The 13442-nt window shown below is 31.0% G+C and overlaps 1 non-coding gene across 1 annotated transcript; it reads right to left on the bottom strand.

Annotated features, from left to right (window-relative positions):
• Positions 1–12823: 12823 nt before the first annotated feature.
• LOC143389227 (U6 spliceosomal RNA) lies at positions 12824–12930 on the bottom strand. Its single transcript, XR_013090119.1, has one exon. It is a non-coding gene; the product is annotated as a U6 spliceosomal RNA (small nuclear RNA).
• Between the last annotated feature and the right edge of the window lie 512 nt (positions 12931–13442).

Genomic DNA, 13442 nt, shown 5'->3' with positions numbered 1-13442 from the left:
ATTATTATTATGGAAGTTAAAATAATAACTTTAATAACTTAATATTTAGTAATTTGATTAATATTTAATATAAACATTTAATTAGTACCTAAGGATGTGATAATGTTAATAATTTTTATTATAATGGCATTTTCTATTTCTAATATTTTAGAATTATATGAAATATCCTAATTATCCATTATATCTAGATGACACTGTCTAGATGATTTGTAGGATAGAAAAAAATGATGAATCTGTGCCTTTCACATCTATAGAAAAAGAAAATAATAATGAACCAATTAAAAAAATAAATAGAATGGAAACTAATAGAGGAAGTGGTGCCAGGAAGGAGGGGAGGGAAACAGTGGTGCTAGGGAATGAAATAGAACAAATTATGTTACATGCATGTATGAATATGTCACAGTGAGCCTCAATATTATGTATAATTATAATGCACTAATAAGACACGATAAAGAAAAAGAGGTATATTTTATAAGTAAAATATGGGAAATAGAAGGGCCATGAGAATTTACAGAGATGACATTTTTGTGAAGGAATCTGGAAAGGTTTTAATGAGAAATTGACTTTTGATTTGGAACTTTAAGATTAAGTGAACCTTTTTTAGATGGTCATAAACAGGCATTCCTGATAAAACAACTTTGTCAAAGCTTTTGATGCTATAGTGTTTTGTGAATACATGGCAAAGTTTATGGTTATATCTGATATCTTTATTTATACATTTTTAATAACGGGATATTAAAATCACATGCCTTTATAGGTGAAATTGAACCATTAAAATGTATTCTAAGGAATATATTAATAAATATATTAAAATAGGGCAAATGGCAGTGCTCTTGTTCTTGTTTGATATTGTTTTTTGTTCATTCTCTTTCTACTTATCAAACTTTATCTGAAAGACTTTCCATAGAAACTATTCTCTATAAGTTACACACTTTAAAAAGAAATGTTAACAGTTTGATTTATTTATCACAATGAGGTGTTTTTTTTTTTTTTTTGGTTCTGGGATTGAACCCAGGGCATTTAACTACTGAGCCACATTCCCTCAGTGCTTTCTTTCTTTCTTTTACTTTTTATTTTGATACAGGGTCTCACTAAGTGGCTTAGGGCCTTACTAAGTTGCTGAGGCTGGCTTTGAACTTGTGATTCTCCTGCCTCAGCCTCCTGAGTTGCTGGAATTACAGAGGAACGCCACCACACCCAGCACAATGAGTGTTTTTCCATGTTATTTGGCTATGCAGGGTTTGAAAGATACTCAGAATTTTAAGAAGTATAGAATAAGAAATTAACGTGTGTTTACCATGTCCCGCCACTATGCTAAACAGTTTACATGATTTAATTCATTTGAATCTTCTCAGCAATCCTATGTAAGAGTCAATGTTATTAATTCTATTTTATACATGAAGAAACTAAAGCACAGGGCTGGGGATGAGAGGTTAAACAATTTAGCCAAGTTCACAGCATTTACAGAGTCAGGTAGTGCTAGAACAAGATTAAAAATCAGATTAGTCTCATTTGAAGACTAGTGTTCTTAAGCACTTTTATTCATTGCTTCATGTACAATTACTTTATTGATTTAAATGTAATCTATATTGGTGTATAAATCTTTCCTGTGTGTATAAAAATATAAATAAACCAGTGTAGGGCAGAAGAAAAAATTTCCCTCTGCCCTCTGAAATTTTTCTCGAATAAACTGACAAAGATTAAATAGGAGAAAAGGCATACAAATTTATTAACAGACAAAAGGGGTATAAACAAGAAGCAGGGGAAAATCACAGGTAAGTGATTAGTTATTAGTCCCAAATTATTCAGAAGTGTATATACCCCTCTTTGTCTACAGGGTAAGGGGAGAATAGGGAATGTCAGGGAAATAGCAAATGATTTTTAGGGAAAACACAATGCTTTTGGAGAACACTCAGTAGGTTGGGGCCAAGTCTTTGTTTCTTTTTCTTTTCTTTTTTTTTTTTTTTGTACCTGGGATTTAACCCAAGGGTACTTAAGTACTGAGCATATCTCCACCCCTTTTTATTTTTTATTTTGAGACAGTGTATCATTAAGTTGCTTAGTGCCTCACTAAGTTGCTGAAGCTGGCATTGAATTTGCAGTCCTACAGCCTCAGACCCCCAAGTTACTGTGATTACAGGTTGGACCACCACACTTAGTGGGACAAAGTCTTTAAGCCATAGAATGAACAATGATTTAAAATGATTCTCTATGGGACTGAAATAGAAGACACTGGTGTGTGATAAGTCTGTCCAAGTGTGCTTATCAATAGATTTCAGTGTTTCTTCCTTCAATAATGATTTTTTTAATGAAAGTTCATGGAAGAAGCCAGAGACAATTGTTTGCTTTCTTGGAGGTTAATATCAGAGGAAAGTCTGTTCTAGTCTATACTTGCTAAATTTCTTTCATTTAAAGTAATCAGGATACCAGGGTGCTGGATTTTGGAGTGACAGTCCCTGGACTACTTCACCAATATCTGTGAAATATGGATACAAGGAATAGCTTTCAATATTTCCATTATTACATTCCACCTTGTAGGAAGTCTGGGCATGTCAAACTCCTGCTGATTGAGTTAGGATATAATTATTGTAGGAATAACTCTGAAAACCTTCAAGTCCAGTCTTGGTGAACAAATAAGGGTCACTCATAGAAGTCAAATGCCTTTTGCATTCTTGTACCAGAAATAGTACTAAAATTAATTGCATTTACCAAAGTTAATAAATTGATTAACCTTATATTTACACCAATATTTTCAAGACTAAGCTTCTGAGTATAAATAATATTTCTTGCAAAAATTCCATAACAAAAATTAAACAAAGACACAATTGCATTGGTAATTGCTAGGAATCAAAGGCCCTAATTTTAAAGATGTGCTAGAACACAATATTCTTCAACTGTCTCATCAATTATGTAGGACTTTGGTGCTTAAATTTTATTCAGATGTAAATTGATCTAGTATTTGAAGAACATTATGAGAATTTCGTGTAAAATGAAGATACCCGGGTGCAAATATACTGAGGAGAATGTCACAGATTTCAAAAGGTTTTGAACAAACATAGTTTTATGTATAAGTTTTGTTATATTATATGAAAGAATTTTTATTTTTGAATATTTATTTATCTTTTAGGCTAATTATTACAAAAATTAAAAGGATTTTTTCAGTTTTAAATGTAACCACAGCAAGGATAAATTTTAGCATTAAGCACAGCTGTTTCTTGAATATGCACAACTTTTCTATTTGAAAAATGTGAATTTAATGTATATCAGATGAGATATAATTATGAATAAAAATTTTAGTGTGCCTTGTATGGATAATATCTAACCCATAAGTAAGATAAATACCTATTGCACTTTTAATAAGTTCTTTTGATATGCCAACTGTTTGAGACCAAAAACAAATAATTTATTTACATTGAAAAATTAATATGCCAGTCAAATTTTAATGCAATCATTTTAATAACAATATAAAATTCAAAACATAACCAGATAAATATGTGTCAGAATTCTCGCACATATGAAGAAGTTTTCTCCAAATAAGTTTTAAAAAAGAAAAGTTGAATTTTACAGTTTCCTTCTTATTTCTCTGTGCTTTTTAATATGGTGAAAAATGTGGTTATTTAAAATGATAATCACAAAGTTATATAAAAGCTTTGCATCCCCACATACTTTCCTTTGAGTAGATATCTTTATGAAGGAACAAATAGACTCTCCTTTCAGCATCATTACTTATGTAAAGATCATCAATGAAAATATAGGAAAGGAAAGGATCAGAATCCTTACTTTATGGTTTTAAAATACATAAGATTCCTTATTTGCTCCTTATACAATGTCCATACTTCCAGAGCTAAAGAGTTAGTACTAAAAGGGGGTGGGCAGGAAGGGGAGGGTGCAATGAATTTGTATTAAATTTGCATTTAGGCTGAGAATATTTTAAAGCCAGACAGTTAGTGTTATGAAATTGTAATGTATGATCAGTCTGTTATCTTTACACATTCTAGCAAGACACCTTAAGTCTGATTGATGAGAACATGCTTAAGAAAACCTTTGAGAAATTAAGGGATAGAAGCAATAGTAATAATGATATATTTGACTGCTTTGGAATAAACTTTGTTCTGACCTAGAGTACGCCATTTGGTATACAGGGTATTATTACTGTGACTGGCAGATAGCCAGTTTCACAGAGGAAGTTCATAGCGCATCATTTTAAAGCTCATTAATGTCCTTATATTAATGTAATTTTACATATTCTTTACTTCTCTCCATCATTTAATCTGGCATATTTTTTTTGTAAATGAATATTGCTTTATTCAGCAAAGTTTGTATGTTTATTTTGATTAAGAGATATACAGATTGAATATTAGCTTCAGGATAAATCACTAAATACAATATTAGCATCTTTTGGATTGGCATATGTTGAGTTGCAACCTGGTATATAAAAGGTGGTGCATAAAGCCTGACCAGTAATTTCCAGACAGTGGAAAATGTCATTTGAGTAGTGTTTTTTTCAGTTCCTTGATTCCTACAACTATCTGTGGAAATTGAGCCATGTTTATTCCTACAAAAGACTGTGTTTTCTATCTCAGAAAACTATTTTCTTTCTTCATATAGCTTGTTTTGTTCATATTTTGTTCATATACATTAATGGAATTCAGCATTCTTTAGTGACTTTTCTTACAAGTTTTTTGTGTATCTCGACCATGGACTACAAATTTCATAAGAACAGAGATCTCTTTTGTTCACTTTTATATTCTTAGCACCTAACCCAATGCTGACACATGATAAGCCTTGCACAGATTGTATGTTGAATGAATGAATCATGGATAGAAGCCACACTAGTAAAAAAGACAATGTGGTTTCCAAAAGTAGCTAATCTGTAAATGGTTGCATGGGGTTCTGCCTTAATAAAATTTATGGTCCAAATGTAGAGAGACTTATCTTTGTTTCTTTACAGGAGTATGAAATTAGACCTACATACACAAGATAACATAACACATCTGTCAACTTGGTTACCTTTCCCTTTATCTTGAGATGTCAGTCATTTTTCAATGAACTAACTAGTAGTCATAATCAGTACTTGGCAGGCCCTACAATAACGTAGTTCTCCTATGAGTAGATGACTCAGAATTGATTTTTTTTGAAAAATCTTTATTGGTTTTTGCTGAACATATTTATTTTTCTCCCCTTCTTCCAAATACTTCATTGAAAATGTCAATAAAGGAAGACAGATTGGAGTAAATTTATAACACCACCAAAGATGAGAAGAGTAGGCCTTAACACATTTGAAATGTATGTACCTTTATGCCTGATTGAAGTTTATATAACATGTATTTTCTTTTAAAGGTACATCAAAGTCTTCTTGTGCTTTGAAACACCACAGACTATTTAAGGGCTATTCTTGGAGGTCAACTAATCCATTATGTCCCATCATCCCATTTCTAGTTCACCTAGAATACTTAAATTGAGGAAACAAATGTACTACTTATGGTAACTTTGAAATAAACATTCATGTTTGCAGAGTTCTTTTCTTTCGAGAAAAGTAATGGGTGAAGGATTTGTGATAATATCCATTAATATTATTAATAGTATTCTTAATATTGTTAATGACATTATTAATATTGTTAATGATAATAAATTATAAACTCTAGATTATGATTTCTAACCTATTTTAATGCAAACTCTCTCAATATCATTCAAATATTTGCATCTTTGAAAATTTGGGACTTAATGGATTCAACAATGAAATCACCAAGAAAAAGCATAAAAATACGAAAACATGGCATTCACAGCACTCAAAGGATACTTGTTTACCGTATGAAAGCTGAAACAAGAAGGGAGGGCACCCTGTGGATGTGCATGTCCAGTGATGTAAATTTTTCACTGCTCTGCACATATTTATCAATTACCTCAAACGTTCTCTAAATATTGATTTGGGTATTATAATCTTTAGTGAATAGGAAAATGTGCAAATATATAATCTCAGAATAATTAGGTTCTACGGTACTCCTTTTAGATATTCACATCTATACTCAGAAGTGATATTGTCTCTTTCACTGGTTTTGTTACAAGGATTGCACTAGATTCAAAAATGAATTGAACCAATATTTCTTCTTTTTCTATTTCCTAAAAGATTTTATATATTATTATTATTATTATTATTATTATTATTATTATTATTATTATTATGTTATTCTAGAATTTTGATATAATTTCTTGTAAAAATGTCTGCCTAAGAAAAACATTTTTGTGTAGGGGAAAAAGGGAAGAAGAGGTTAATATAAGCTTTAATTATTTATGTATGTATGTATGTTTGTATGTATGTATGTTTTTAGGTAGTCGGGTACTCTATTAACTGGATGCTCTACCACCTAGGTGACCTATATATCCAGCCCTTTATTTTTTTTTAATTAAATTCTTGTATTTTTTTGATGGACACCATATGTTTAATTAATTAATTAATTAATTAATTTTTGTATGGTGCTGAGAATTGAACCCATTGCCTCACCTGTGCTAGGCAAGTGCTCTACCCCTGAGCTACAACCCCAGCTTAAGCCCTTTTCTTTTTTATTTTGAAGCAAGGTCTTCCTAAATTGCCCAGGCTGAGCTTTAACTTGGAATTCTCCTGCCTCAGCCTCTGAAGTAGCTGGGACTACAGGAATGTACCACTGTGACTAACTATAAATTTTAAAATAAATAAATTTTTCTTTTTCATCAGTTTTGGAAATTACATTTTTTAAAAATTTATTCATCTGTGTATTAAAAGTTTTACAAAAAGTTGTTTGTACATTTACACTTAGATTTCATTTTTCTCATTTTTATTAGATTTAATTTTTCCTTTTCATTTCTTTCTTTTGGCCAATTTTGACATGTTTGCCTGTTTTATTCATTTGTTTTTTCAAACAACCAACTTTTGGCTTTTTAAAAAACTGTATTACATATTTAGCTTCTATGTCACTGATTTCTGCTCTTATATTTACATTTTTCTTTTTTTTAAATGTTAAGCTGGAAATTGTTTTCTTACTTTTAGCCCTTTTCTAATGCAAACATTTAATGCTACAAATGTTCCTTTAAATACATCTTTCATTACATAAGACAAATTTTGACATTTATTTTTATGTATCTTTCAGTTTTGCTTTTTATTATTATTTTGTTTTATATTCTTTTGTTTGACCTATGATTTATCTGAAAGTATGTGCTCTACTTTTTAAACATATATAGCACATATGGTTACCTTTTTTATTTTGTTTCCTAATTTAAATGATTTTATCGTCAGAGAATGGTCTTTTGTGTCACTGTCTCTTCAATAATTGATGATACTAACTTTATTCTATGTATCAACTTTTTAAAATGTTCTATGTGTTCCTGAGAATGTATATTCTCTATTTAATGGGTGTTTAGTTGGATTATTATTTATTAGGTTATTATTTATTTATTAGGTTATTAGTTGTTAATTCTTCATATACTTAATTTGTATCTGTGAATTCTAGGAGTTTTTGGAGACAAATTCTATAATATCCTCCCAAGAAAACTGATTTGTTACCTGAATTACAAAGTCTTATTACAGTTGGTAAGAAATTCAACTATCTAGTAAGCAAAGGACCTTGAAAAATCTGGATGTCTCAATTCAAGAGAATTCACTCAAATATATAGCAGTTGAAATCTGATGGAGAAGGTAGTATTTGCTTAGTTCCCTACCTTCAGAAGGAAAAAGTAGTCACACAGCTTTGAGCAGTCAATCGATGAATCCTTTAGAAACTTTATACACAGAGAATAATTATTTGATATTATTAGTCATCAAAACTGAAGACTCACAACAAACTCAAAAAAGGTATTTTGGGACAAGTAACTTTCTTGCTTTAACAATACAAATAATCAAGCCAAATCTACTAAGGCCATTGTGTGTGTGTGTGTGTGTGTGTGTGTGTGTGTGTGTGTGTTTGAGAAGAATCTTTGGAGATTGTGATCAGAGAGGTGAAACATCCTGAACAAAAATATCTACAACTTGGATATAGGTAGGTAGAAGAGGTTTATTTCTACAAATGTAGTCACAAATGTTTAAACTGCTCATGACACATTACTGCTAATATCATTAAATAATTTGTCAACAACTTTGACAAATATTCCTATTATATTTGCCTGAGAGTCACACTTTTTTAACCTTTTGAAAATTATACTTTAACAAATTATATCAGAAAACTTCTATTATTTATCCTCATTTTAAAGATAAAAATACTGATGCATTGTTAAGATTTGTGACTCACTAAAGGTCCTGTATTTCTGATTAGATGGAACAGAAATACAGAATACAGAATCTAGTTCTACAGGACATGCTCATTATTCTGAAATCTATGTGAATAACCTGTCATTTCAGAACATAGAATGCAGTTCATAATACCATCTTAATGAAAAGTTGGGAGCAGAAATGGCATGTTTGCAAAATTCTTCCCCCTCCAAATGATTATAATGTGCTTTATTCTTAAGAGAGTTTTTGAGTATGAATGTTAATGTGATTCTGAAAAAAATTTGCAAGAAAAATTATAAAAGCATGGATCTCATTTGATGAGGGTCTGGTGCTTAACTTTTCACAGTACTGTTTACATATTTTTGACTGTAAAAACATCTTCAAATAAAAAATTGTCTATTTTTAAAAAGTTAATAAAAGTTACCCATTGGGTTGGTCTCATGTTTTACTGCTACAACCAAAAGGATTTGAGTATTTTGGCTACCTTGAATTGATATGAATTTTATTGACAATTTATACTAATTATATCGAACATGAAAAAAATGTCACATTGCCAGGAGTTTGAATAAAGAATCATAATGTGAACTATAAAATAATTAAAAGAATCATTTACTTCATATATATTTTACAGTAAAATTATCATGTTTATCCCATAAATACATAAACATGTTATATTTAAATCAGATACTATAAATTTTATCAAAGAACACCTTTGTATTACTAAGTAATTAGTAATACATTCCCTTTAACAAAGCAATATTTGTTTAGTTACTTCTGTTATATTTTCCATTAAACATAGCATGTAGCATTGTATTTAAAACTAAGCCTGGTAACAAAAGTTATATAAAATTCAAATACATTTGACTTTTTTATTCTCCTCTATTTACTATACCATGGATAAACCTACAATTATGAGTTGTCAGATTTGCATTCTTTATTAAACCAAATTGAATTCTCTTTTTGAAAATTGATAAGAGTTTTGAAACTCTGACAGTGCCTATACAACTCTCATTGCAAAAAACAGTGAATGCATATTACATTGATTTCCTGAATGTACTCTGAAGTAACAGCAACTGCTGAATGGTCTCTGCAGTATATTTTCTTACTTGAAGTGAATGGGATATAGACTGTTCTTGTACTACATCACAAGAATTAGTTTCTCGGGATTAGCATAATGCAATTCTCTGAATCCTCTTTTCCACTTTATTGTTTCTTTGTGCCTGTTTGTTTATAAGAAAGCACTCCAATTCATTAAAGAAGTGCCTAAGCAGCATAGTTCTGTATAATTTTGAGCATTGTTTTAAAAATTGTTCATGAGAAAACTGGATCTCTGCAATTTTTTATTCAGCTTTAATACTTTCCATTGAGACCTATACTAGATTTACTTCAGAGCTGATTATGCCAAAATATGATCAAACAGCCATAAAAGTGTATAAAAGCAGCTACACTTTTCATTAAGTAGGTTCATTTTGATATGAATATTGTTTGTTATGGGCTAACAGGGAAGATGTTTTGCTATTTCTATTATGGAAAAATTATATCCAACTGCTATATCTAGCATTTCATTGCAAAATGTAGCTCAAACTGGGAATTTAAGTTGCCAACTAGAATGCAAACTATGCCTAGATATTTTGATTAATTGAAGACAATAAGGGGCCAAAGTGCAATGCATTGTTTTGCATATTCAGAAGCCTACTCTGCATTGATCAATAATCTGGACCATCATTTGCTCTTTTACACAGAGGTTATCTTTGAACATGAATTGGCCATTTAATCAGTTTTATTTTCCTTTTAAGTTTTTTTTTTTTACATCTAAACTAATCTTGCATATATTTCAGTCAGATCTTAAAACATTGCAAGTATTTATATATTCTATGTCTGAAGTTGCACATATTTTCAGATAAAAGGCAGTTTAAATTCACTTTCTATATGTCAGCAGATTCATCATGGCTACTTAAAAAATCATGAAGAATTAAAAAAAAAGTCTTTGAACAAGGTTAAATTAGGTTATTAATGTTACTTGCTAGCATTTTCGTCCAATATTTTTCTGTTGATTGTTAACCTAGAGCCTACTACAAACCCAGATTTAAAGTTAGCAAGAAAGTAGCTCATCTATGTCATGTATATGTGTCTTTGTGTGTGCTAGAATCATTCCCTCAGAAACATTTATCACATACATCATATGAAAAAGACCTGGTCTTTATCATCAATAAATGTAAAATCTAGAATGAAAACATTTATGAATATGAGATATGTGATCTAAAAACACACTAAAATACAAAGAACATAACTACAAAACAAGGTTATATTATGCTTGCTATACATCTGTCCATTCAAAAACTCATTAGCTTGGATTCTCAAACAAGCATTGTTCTAAGCACAAGGGTTAGAAAGATAAATGATGATGAAAAACATAGAGGAGGTATTTTATTCTGGATTGAATACATTTGGAGAGACAGTATGGGCCAAATTGCATTTTAGTTATTTACTGAAAATATAGTAGGATTTTTCTAGAAAATAAAATGATTAGAGCAAAATTATCTTAGGGAAATGGAGAGACATAAACAAAGATAAAGAGGCAGAAAAGAATTTTTCTAGATTGAGGGCATAATAATAAGTAAAAGTGTTGTAAAATAATGGTGTGGAATTTGCAGGCAGAGTCATTATTGGAAGAACAAGATTTTAAAAGTATCACTAAAAAGTCAAGAGATTTTTGAGTCCTTTCTTCTTACTTATTAACCCATCATTTATACATGAAGTTTGAGGGAAAAAGGAAAGTCAGATTTAGCTAAGGAGAAAGCAGAGAAGGTTTACTCTAATAAATGGGTTGGTGAACATCTAGGCATTGACCACAGATTAGAAGTAGAAGAAAACAAGTAATAAAAAGCCTGGGTATTGGTAAGAAATATAATCAGAGTTTTTTATAAGAAAGGAGGATCAATGATTCAAGGAAATAAAAAACAGATATTGAAAAGTATTCAACAATATCAATAAAGACAAATAATGAGATATTTTTATGCACAGCATTATCAGTAAACACAAATTAAATAATAAAATATTACTTGTCATTAGTTTTAAACATTTGAGAAAATTTGAATTTACATAGGATCTACTAAAATATGGAGAAATAATATAGTTTACTGCTATTTTTTGGAAGGCAGCTAAGAAATATTTTTTTTTAATTTTTTTTATTGGTTGTTCAAAACATTACAAAGCTCATGGCATATCATCTTCCATACATTTGATTCAAATGGGTTATCAGCTCCCATTTTTACCCCAATTACAAGTTGCAGAATGACATCGGTTACACATCCACATTTTTACATAATACCATATTAATGACTGTTGTATTCTGCTACCTTTCCTATCCCCTACTATCCCCCCTCCCCTTCCCTCTCCTCTTCCCTCTCTACCCCATCTGCTGTGGTTTAATTCTCTCCCTTTTTTTTCCCCTTTCCCCTCACAAACTCTTATATGTAGTTTTATGTAACAATGAGGGTCTCCTTCCATTTCCATACAGTTTCCCTTCTCTCTCCCTCTCTCCCACCCCACTCGTCTCTGTTAAATGTTAATCTTTTCCTCATGCTCTTCTTCCCTGTTCTGATCTTGGTTGCTCTCTTTATATCAAAGGAGACATTTGGCATTTGTTTTTTAAGGATTGGCTAGCTTCACTTAGCATTATCTGCTCTAATGCCATCCATTTCCCTGCAAAATCCATGATTTTGTCATTTTTTAGTGCTGCGTAATACTCCATTGTGTATAGATGCCACAGTTTTTTAATCCATTCATCTATTGAAGGGCATCTAGGTTGATTCCAAAGTCTAGCTATTGTGAATTGTGCTGCTATGATCATTGAAGTGGCAGTATCCCTATAGTATGCTCTTTTGAGGTCCTCAGGGAATAGACCGAGAAGGGCAATAGCTGGGTCAAATGGTGGTTCCATTCCCAGCTTTCCTAGGTATCTCCATACTGCTTTCCATATTGGCCGCACCATTTTGCAGTCCCACCAGCAATGTACAAGTGTACCCTTTTCCCCACATCCTTGCCAGCACTTATTGTTACTTGACTTCCTAATGGCTGCCAATCTTACTGGAGTGAGATGGTATCTTAGGGTGGTTTTGATTTGCATTTCTCTGACTGCTAGAGATGGTGAGCATTTTTTCATATACTTATTGATTGACTGTATGTCTTCCTCTGAGAAGTGTCTGTTCAGGTCCTTGGCCCATTTGTTGATAGGGTTGTTTGTTATCTTATTGTTTAATTTTTTAAGTTCTTTGTATATTCTGGATATTAGGGCTCTATCTGAAGTGTGAGGAGTAAAAATTTGTTCCCAGGATGTAGGTTCCCTGTTTACCTCTCTTATTGTTTCTCTTTCTGAGAAAAAACTTTTTAGTTTCAGTAAGTCCCATTTGTTTATTCTTGTATTTAATTCTTGGGATATGGGCGTCCTATTAAGGAATTTGGAGCCCGACCCCACAGTATGTAGATCGGAGCCGACTTTTTCTTCTATCAGGTGCAGAGTCTCTGGTTTGATATCTAGCTCCTTGATCCATTTTGAATTAGCTTTTGTGCATGGCGAGAGAAAAAAATATGGAACGCTTCACGAATTTGCGTGTCATCCTTGCGCAGGGGCCATGCTAATCTTCTCTGTATCGTTCCAATTTTAGTATATGTGCTGCCGAAGCGAGCACAGAAATATTTTTGACCATAAAAAATGTTCATGTCCTTTATGTCATTTAATAATCATATAACATATATATATATATATATATATATATATATATGATAGAGCCAAATATCATGCACTGTGATTTTGATTCAGTATTATTTAATTTATTCGAAAATTCAAAAGAAAAAATTAAATATTCTATGTGTCATGATAATAATTACTTACACATTAACTACAATAGGGACTATTATGCATATCAAATGGGTTATTATATTAAATTTTTAATACTAATTTTTATTATTCATATGTTAAAACAGGAAATACAAAAGAGCAAGATACAAAATTTAGGGACAGCATCATCAAAAATATATAAATATGCATATGATCCAGACACATTAACAATATCTATTCATCAGTAATATGATCACAACTAATTTTCACTTTTTTTCTGTTTTGATGCAACTTCTTAACTTTCTTTTTAAAATATACATGATTTCTAAAATATCAGACTATAATTTTTTGAAGTAAATACAC

This window comes from Callospermophilus lateralis, unplaced genomic scaffold, assembly GCF_048772815.1.
Source record: "Callospermophilus lateralis isolate mCalLat2 unplaced genomic scaffold, mCalLat2.hap1 Scaffold_147, whole genome shotgun sequence".
NCBI classification, from domain to species: domain Eukaryota; kingdom Metazoa; phylum Chordata; class Mammalia; order Rodentia; family Sciuridae; genus Callospermophilus; species Callospermophilus lateralis.
Note: the sequence above shows the minus strand (reverse complement) of the source record. Positions and strands in the feature narration are given on the sequence as shown.